The sequence below is a fragment of the Fukomys damarensis genome, unplaced genomic scaffold (genome assembly GCF_012274545.1).
Source record: "Fukomys damarensis isolate Sample0158 unplaced genomic scaffold, DMR_v1.0_HiC HiC_scaffold_5, whole genome shotgun sequence".
Taxonomy (NCBI): Eukaryota; Metazoa; Chordata; class Mammalia; order Rodentia; family Bathyergidae; genus Fukomys; species Fukomys damarensis.
This window is the reverse complement of record NW_022900917.1, coordinates 44025672-44035130: the sequence shown is the minus strand read 5'-3', so window position 1 is coordinate 44035130 and position 9459 is coordinate 44025672. Positions and strand designations below refer to the sequence as shown.

At 35.6% G+C, this 9459-nt stretch overlaps 1 protein-coding gene across 2 annotated transcripts in view; it reads left to right on the top strand.

The window, feature by feature from the left end:
* The first annotated feature begins 5764 nt into the window (after positions 1 to 5764).
* LOC104853501 (serine/threonine-protein kinase Sgk3) overlaps positions 5765 to 9459 on the top strand; it is a 161070-nt gene continuing 157375 nt past the window's right edge. For both annotated transcript variants that reach the window (XM_019205621.2, XM_019205620.2), the window contains exon 1: positions 5765 to 6004. The gene's annotated coding sequence lies outside the window, so the exon portion shown is untranslated. The remainder of the gene's footprint in view (positions 6005 to 9459) is intronic.

Below are 9459 nucleotides of genomic sequence, written 5' to 3'. Positions count from 1 at the left end.
ATATATATATAGGAATAAGTAGTATATACAAGGTTTTTTTCGTTCCCAGCAATAATTAAGTTACATACTATTAAATTCAAATTTCAAGTGATGCTTATCTTGCTATAAAGTGAATAAAACTGCTTTATAGTCATCAAGTGATACTCCAATAAAATTGACATTCCAGGATTTTATTAAAATTAAAGATCTGATTATCTCAAAGTAACAACAGAAGACCTGAAATTTACTAATACATTTGTGCAAACAAGCATTACTTGCATTACCATTAAACATATAGAGATACATTTAATAAAAAAAATAGATCTGGAATCAGAATCCTCATGTTCATAAATCTAACATTTTATGATCCAAATTTACATTAATTTTAAACAGCAAGTCCAAATAAGCAATGCTTGGACAGGGAAGTGCTTATCATTGTTTTCCCTTTTACTTAGAAGCTGAAGGATACTTTTGAAGTGAAAGAAAATAAAGTTTAAGAGTTTACTTAAACACTTGTATTTTCATTATAGTTATGATCTTGAATTTTTTTTTGTTTTGTTTTTTTTGGGGTACCTGTGATTGAACTTGGGTCCTTGTGCTTGCAACACAGGCATGGAACCACTGAGCTAAATCCCCGGCCCATGATCTTGAATTTTTATAGAAGAGCCTAATATCTTTCTCTGAACCATTTAACTCTATTCCTTAAGCAGTATCATTCAGGTGTGTGTGTGTGTGTGTGTGTGTGTATGACATAAAAATCAGAACAAATACCTGACACAATTTTTTATTAGTATATGTAATACATAATGATCACGTTACTTATGGGGAACGGGGAGTTGGTACATGTACATAACACATCTTTTTTTTTTTATCCTCTTTCCATTCCCTCCTCCTCCTGGTTCCCTTCCCATTTGCAAAAGATCTATCCCCCTATTTCCTATTACCTATCTTTTAGTTTGCTCTTTATTTATATTTTGGGTTTCTCGTGTAGGAGAGACCATGAAACATTTAACTGACATGACCTCTACAAACCATGAACCAAAATAAACCTCTCCTGCTTTAACTTGTGAATGTCAGGTATTTTTGTCCCAGCAACAGGAAAGCAACTAAGGCAGATTTTGGTAACAAGAGTGGGGTTGATTCTGTGAATCATGTGGTTCAAAAGCCTCTGGAACTAGCTTGTGAGAAGAGCTTAGAAAGGTTTGCAGATGCTGGCTGAAGAAGTAGCCCAAAGAATTCTGTGAGTTGAGCTTATTGGGAGGTTCTGGTTAGAACTCAAAAGACCAGAATGACTGCTATGCAGCAAAAAAAGAGTAGGCACAAGAAGTTTCATTTGGGACTCCATTGGCAGTTGGACTCCAAGCCATGTGTGTTTTGCTCTGGCAGAAAATTTGTCTGCATTTTGCTCACATGGAGAGACATTGCAGGAGGCTGCAATTAAGAGCAGTGGACTAAGCAATCTGGAAGAAGAGATTTCAGGGCAGTCTAACATTGAGGCAATAGCATGGTTACTGTTGGGGGCTTTTAGCCAACTGTAGCTTGAGAATCGAAAGCATATGGCCCAGCAGAATGATTTTTAAAATTTTGAATTTTGCCAGAAAGGAAGCTCTGGTAAAGTGGCCTGCATAATGGAGCAGAGGAAAACTTGGTTGCTGAAAAGATTAGCATTAAAAAGCCAAGTACTTTGGAGCAGAACAATAGAAAAGATGGCCTAAAAGTATCACAAGAACCAGCAAGACCATACCCTCAGAATTGCAAAATTGAAAGACTTTGCTTTGGAGAAGAGACCCCCAAGATGCCATGTTCCAGACTGGTGACGGCCTAGAGAATTTATTTCTCAGGACTGGATTCTTGGTAACAATCCAGCCTGTTGACCTCCACAGCCAAGAGAGAAGAAAATATGTTTGCTGCTTCAGTGGCACACGCATGATGCTGGTTTTAGTGACACACAGAATGCCAGAGCTGCTGCATCAGGGAGTCTTCTGCCTGAATTTCAGAAGAAAGCTTGGGAGCCCAGGCAGTATGTCCAAGAAGGCAATATGTGCAGAAGAAAGTGCAGCAGAGACTTCAGAAAGTTGGAGAAGCCAGGAACTTGTATCATTTGAGGACAGCCTCCAGGAGTGAGGAAAACTGGCCTAAAAGAGAGGCCATGAGTGAGGGTTACAGCCACTGGCTATGCCTTACAGGCAGAGCCACCCAAACCTTTTGGAGTTTACAACTTGGCACAGGTGCTGGACATGGAACTACAGGATTTAATTTTTATCTTGCTAAATTTTGGTCTTGCTTTGGTCCCTTTCCTTTTAATCCCTCTATTTCTACCTTGTGGCATTGTATGTTGGAAGTGATTAACTTTCTTTTCATTTTCACCAGGGTTTGCAGCTAAGACTTTGCCTTAAATCTCAGAGAATTTAGACTTGGACTTTTTAGCAGTGCTGACTGTTAGGACTTTGACAACATTTAGAGATGTACTAAATGCACTTTGCGTAAAGGGTTTCACATGAGGGTTTTTTGGTGGCCAAGGGCAGAATGCTATGATTTATAGCTAGATGTTCCCCTAAAACCTCATGCACTCATAGGTGGGGATTTGGGAAGGTGACTGGATCATTAGTCTGTGATTCTGTATCACAGGTGTGTGATACTAGATTAGTCTACTAATAAATTTATAGCTGGGTGCCATGTTAGGAGGTGAGGCCTGGTGGGAAGAGGTGGATTACTGGGGGCATGACCAGAAGGGTATGTACTTCTTATTCCCTTGATCCCTGTCTGCTTCTTGACTTCCCTGCCATGAACTTTCTCTTCTACAGTATCCCTCTTCCATACTGCCCTGCCTTGGAACCAGCTGCCTAGACCGAAACTTCTACAAACTGTGAGCCAAAATGAACCTCTCCTCCTTTAATTTGTGTGTGTGTCAGGTATTTTGTCCGAGAAATAAAAAGTAATTAAGACAGTGTCTAATGTGGTATCAGAAAGGTGTGATTTGAAAACTCAGTATTTTAAATGCTGATTGTATGTTCTGAAAATATTTCCTGTTTTGTTTTCCTTTTGTATGTACTAAAATTATTTCTGAATTAGCACTATCTCATTTGCACCTGAAGGCACAAAAACAATAGAAGGGATCTTTAGCCATCTTCTGAAGGTGTCTATTAGAAACCAGGTCCTGGACTTCAATTCCCACAAGTCCAAGAGAAAAAAGTAAAAGGGAAAGAAAAAAGACTTTCCCCAGAAACTTCTGGAGTCTTCTTTGCTCCAGACTTTGAAGGTTTTGAACAGTTTTTTCCAGAGGATGGACTTTCACTTATTAATATGTTCAGAGTATTGAGTAAGTGAAATTTTGCAGTGTTCATGGTTTTGAGCCATAAAATATGGGTGGATGCTGGACTTTGGAGTCAAATTTGAAGTAAATTCTGTTTTATCAAATAGTAGATGGGACAAGCTGACTTCTCCGGTATTTCTTGGGAATAAACAGCAATAAATGAAACCATTTTAAAAACCATTTCATTTGAAAGTGAAATGAGACATCAAAAAGGAAGGTGGTCAGTATAACCACTGGCACATACAGGCACTCAGGACTCTTCTCCCTACTGTAGTTGTGGGCAAGCATTTGACCATGTCTTTTATTTACTTTTATACTATTTTGTATCATCTAGAGCAGTGTTTTGCTTACAGAAAGCTTCCATAAATGCTGACTGAACACACTGACCTACATGCACAGGATCTGAACAATGGATAAACACATTCTAGAAGTGTTTTAAAATTTACTAATCTGTCCTGTCATAGAGAAGAACCATTGGCAGATAAATAAGACATTGAACCAGAGCTGAAGAGTTGGGCAGGCTGTTTCCTGCATGGGACCCCTGGGGGATAGACTACTCTGCTGCTTGAAAAGCCTTGTGGAGACTGTAGTATCTAGTTTCACAGGCAGCCTCTGTAGGGTGAATAACATTCTCATCTCTTCTGACCTGAGAGAGGTTTATGCACAATTTGCTGTGCTTTGTTTTTCCTTTATAAATTATAAAATATAGTTAATATTAAATAAGTATTTTCTTTATAAATTATAAAATACTTAAAATTTAACTGGGATAGTATGACACCCATGTATACATAATTGAGATTACTATGATTAACCTAATTTTTTTGCTTAATTTTAGATTTTTAGGAAAATTGAAAAAATATAACAAAGATTTTACATATACTCTTCAGTTTACTAAATGTTAACATTTCCCAACATTTGCTTTATCCTTGTTGCTCTGTAGTACATATGTGGATTTTTTTTTATCAACCATTTAGGAGTATTCTAGAGACATGATGCCTTCTTTATCCCTTAACTCTCCAGTGCTTGTTTCCTAAAAACAAAGACATTCTCTTATATACCATAGAACAATTATAAAAATTCTGGAAACTAGCTGGGTGTGATGAAGCATGCATGAAATTCCAGTATCCTGGGAAGGCGAAGCAGGAAGATTGCAAATGCAAATCCAAGACTGTTAACCTAACCTACAGACTATTCAGATTTTACCAGTTGTCTTAATGTACTTTTTACTAAAAAGAAAATCCTGTACCATGCTTAGCTTTCTCTTTCATGATGCTGACATTTTTATAAGAATAAAGGTCAGTTTTGTTTTGTTTTTATAGAATGTCCCTCAATTTGGAGCTTTCTTTTCTTCCCTCTCTTCCCCATGCTTATCACACATTTTAAGTGAAATTAAAACTTGGCCTCTTTACTCATCCCCTTTTCTCCCATCCTGCCTCTCCTCTTTCGTCAGGAAGGCTCCTATCTTGCATATTTTTGTATTAGCTATGATTAGATCTATAGGTATTGAATTTTTGGTATTTGTTGATACTTGTTTTGTGAACCAGCACGTGACACTTTTATAAATGTTTCATAATACCCTGTCACAATATCTACTCTTTAATTCTTTAAGTGAGGTAGTAGCTGTAAAAAATTTTACAACCAGTGTTTTGTATGTTGTAAGCACCATATATTTATTTTGATTAATTAGTAATGTGTGTAATGCATAATATTTACATTCCTTTTGGGAAGTTGGTACATGTACATAACACATCTTAATTTCTTTTTTCATCCCCTTTTCCTCACCTTCCTCCTCCCACTCTCCCCCATCCTTTAATCCTCCGTTTTTTTGTAGTACATAATGTTTACATTCCTTGTGTGGAGTTGGTACACGTACATGGCACCATGTAGTTTTTAAATTTTAAAGTAATATAGATGTACAGTTGTATGTAAGTCAAATTTAGTAACTTTCCTTTTCAAATGTTGTATGTATAAGCTCTCAATTTTTAGAGAACCATGTTAAAACCTCCGTGTGGTTGTGGACTTGTACATTTTTGCATTACTACTGCCAACTTTGGCTCCCTGGCATGGGAGTGATAAATTTCTGCTCTGCAGAAAACTAAGGTGAAGGTCAGGGCACTAACTGAACAGAAGGGGGATTACAGTTAATGGAATTTAATGATTTCAGACACAGAGAATCACAGTGGTGTTGCCATTGCTCCTTTTGTAAAGTTTTGCTTTGTAACCTAATTATCATTTGTTGCCCTCTGAATTTTCTCCTGTCAAGTACTCCTTTGGTTCCCTCACCCTATTTCCTCTGAAGTTTAGGCCAACTTTTTGAATCACATGCACCAAGTTTCCTCTTTTTCATATTTTAAAACTAAACTTCAATATTCTTATGACATTTAGGGGATCAGAAACTTAGAAATGTTTCAGTAATATTGGATTCAATAATATCAATAATATTAATAATATAGGATATTTTTGTCTGTATAGTGATACATAATTTACACATAGACATTTCAGAAGAGGGAAAAAACCGACATGTGACCAAAAAAAAAGAAAAGTAAAATGTGCTAAGAGGGAAAAGAGCTGAATTCTATGTTGGAGAAAACAATGGGTAGAAGAGGATGTTCCAAGTGGAATATTCTGACAAGCTCTGGGAAGGAACCAGGAGAGACCTTGGCCACCTAAGAGCTGAAAGAAGACGGAAACCTGGGCTTATAAATGCAGAAGGTACGCACCTGTAATCTCAACACTTGAGACAGAAGATCACTGTGAGTTAGAGGCTAGACTGAGCTACATAGATATTGAGTGCAAGGCCAGCCTGCATTGTGAGGCCCCATATTAAAACATACATACACAGGCTGGGTGTGGTGACGCACGTCTGTAATCCCAGTACTTGGGAGGCTGAGGCAGGAGGATCACTGTGAGTTCGAGACCAGCCTGGACTACATAGTGAGTTCCAGGTCAATCTCAACTACATAGTGAGACCCTGTCTCAAAAACAAACAAGCAAAAAAACAAAACCAAACAAACAAAAACATACACAAAAAAGTGCAGGAGGTAGTTAAGAGATAGAGGGTAGCTTCATGTGGCTCATTGTGACAAAACTCTGTATTATAGGAACTTGATTCCACTGAAGGTTTTTAAGCAGAGTAAGATGAATGGCTTTATGTTTTTAAACATAAATCTAGCTAGTAGGTGAAGAATGGCTAGAGAGGTCAAGGGTGGGAGCAGGAATACAATTCAGGGCAACTTTAGGACATTTGGTGACCTTAGTATGTTTCCCTCTTTTTGGAAAGTTTATTAAAAACACACTAGAAAATACTTTGATTTGTAAAGAATTATTTTCATAGTTCATAGTGACCATCATAGACTTCTCATAGGTCTCCAGCCTTTTGGCTTGCCAGGGTCACTTCAAAACTTTTATTTTAAGACAAGGTCTTGATGTAGGTTAGACTGACCTTGAACTCAGTATGTGGCCCTCAAACTGGCTGGCCTCAAACTTAAACAATCCTCCTGCCTCAGCCTCCCAAATGCGATTACAGCCTTGTGTCACCATGCCAAGCCTAAACATTCTTTTAAAATATTTTTTATTATAAAAGAAATAAAAGAGCAAGAGATCCATGGACTGCCAGTTGATATAGCTATCAGGTCTAGGGTTAAAACCATAGCAGCCCTTCTACCTTGTTAAATTTCCTGAGCTACTTGTTAAAATGTCTTATTTAAAAAAAGCTAAATTTGCATAAAAGAATAGTACATTAAACTCCTGTGGCCTTGATTCAATAAACATTGTTTTCTTATATTTACTTCATCTATTTTTTTTAGGTTTTTCTTTGCCAAAATAATTAACAAATCCCAAATATCATATGATTTTGTCCTTTCATGTATTAAGTATCCATCTTTAAAATAATGAACATTGTCTTAGTAGCACAAAGCCATGTTCACAAACCTGTCTTACTGATAGTATACCAGTTTCATAACCAAATATCCTTGATTGTCTTTAAAGTCTTTTTGTAGTTGGTTTGTTTAAATCAGGATCAAAACAATGTCTATGAAATACATTTGGTTTATCTTTTTTGATCTTTTAATTCTCTTTTAACCCAGAATATGACTCTCCTGTTTTTCCTTCTCTCCTCACTTTCGTCTTTTATTTTGCTCCTTTTTTTCTTTTTTTCTATCTTTTAAAAAATATATCATTGACTCATAGAAGCAACTGTCATGTAAAATTTCACAACATTTCATAGTATAAACTCAATTTTAAAAATCAGGGCAACATCAACTGATGAATAGATAGAAAAGCATGTGGTCTTTTTTTTATATAATGCAGTACTATTTGGCTATAAAGAAGGATAAAGTTGAGACATTTCTAAGTTTAATGAATGCACCTTGAGAACATACTCAAGTGAAATAAATTGAACACTTGTAAATATTGCATTGTCTATCTGGTAGGAGAAACTGAAAGTGAAAATAAAGACCAAAAAGAATAAAAAATATTGTCAAATAAGAAGAAATTGTTCAAAATTATGCAGAATGTGAGATACTTTGTCAATACTTAAAATGTTTTAAGCAAAAAAAATACAGTATTGCTAGGAAATGAGCTGAGAGATTAGCAAATGAAAATATATTCTTTCAAGATCACGATATACAATGTATATTTATACATTGTTATTCTCTAATCATTTTGTTATGAAAAGTTATTTTTTCATATTACAACTTTTATATTTTCTTTATTAATATCTACTTGTATTATATTAAAATTAAAAATAATCAGGGAAAAATATGGGGTTTAAACCTTAGTTGAAACTTCTAGTAAGTCATAGCCTCTCTTTGGAATATTATTTGAAGTGTCTGACATACAGTACAGCCCAGTGAACTGTAAAACTTATCACACTTAGCGCACATATAAGCTATTTAATGAAAATGTGTTTAATGTTTTAATTTTATCAACCATCCAGTCTTCTCAGGTTCTTGACCTTCTTACTGTGATGTATCAACTGTTACTAAGTTAACAGAACTTGAATATAGCACACAGTTTCTTAAACATTAAAAAAAACTATTAAGATGATATTTCAGATTGCTAACCTTACCCTTATGCACTTCAGAAATTAAGAAACTAATAATAGTTGAACTGGAGGTAGCATCAGTAAAAACCAAATGTGTTTGCACTTTAAGAATATATAGAAGAAGTAGTGACCAAACAATACATGTGTTCTTTACTCTAATGTCTTCCCCAAGGACAACTGGCTTTGCTTTAATTAGTTCCTGTTGCTAATGGAGCAGGGTCTATCTACAGTAACTAGAATTAGATCACTGGTGTTATTGGCTTTGTTGCTTTGTAGTGCAATGAATATTATTGCAAAATTAAAGTCAAAGGATTTTAAATATCCATGCAATGTTAATAGTTTAGAATTGTTTACTGTTTTGATAATTCAAAGGGTATAATTCTAAAACAATTTTCTATAAATTCCTTATTTATAGAAAACTGGTTATTTATCTTCCACTGAATTGTAATCATACACTCTGGACTTAATCCCTGGCTATACCACTTACTAGCTCTATGACACTAGAAATTGTTTAAATTTTCTGAGCCATAGTTTTCTCATGTAAAATGGATATACTGTACTTATGTATAGGAATTTAAGGATAATATATCAGTGGATTTTAAAATATAGCTGGGCTAATTCTGGTCATATCTATTGGATCAATGCCTAAATGAGGAAGCTTTTGTAGGGATATATATTGGTTATTTTCAGATAAAAGAGACAGAAGGTTGGAAGCCAAGATCCTTTAATCCTCTGTCAGCCAGTTACTAAGGCATTACCTACCTCTCGATTCCTTTAACAGATGAGTGTGGAAGACTAGAATGAACAAGCACCAGCTGTATTTAGGGCTGGAGCCTCAAAGTAATGTCTGGATGAATTTCCACATCCCCACTAGCAATTAAGCATTCCCATAATGAGCTCTTCCCTAGGTCTTCAGATTTATCATGGCCTACAATGTATTCTATGTATTTGTGTATAAATACATACCTTCCACTAAAATATAAGTATCTTGAGAGGGAAGATCACATTTATCTAACTTGTTGTGCTGATCATAGAACTTTTAATGTAATAAGAACTTGATAAATGTTCATTTAATTGGATTGGCACCTCATTGGCCTGAAAATGTTAGTACCACCTCACCATT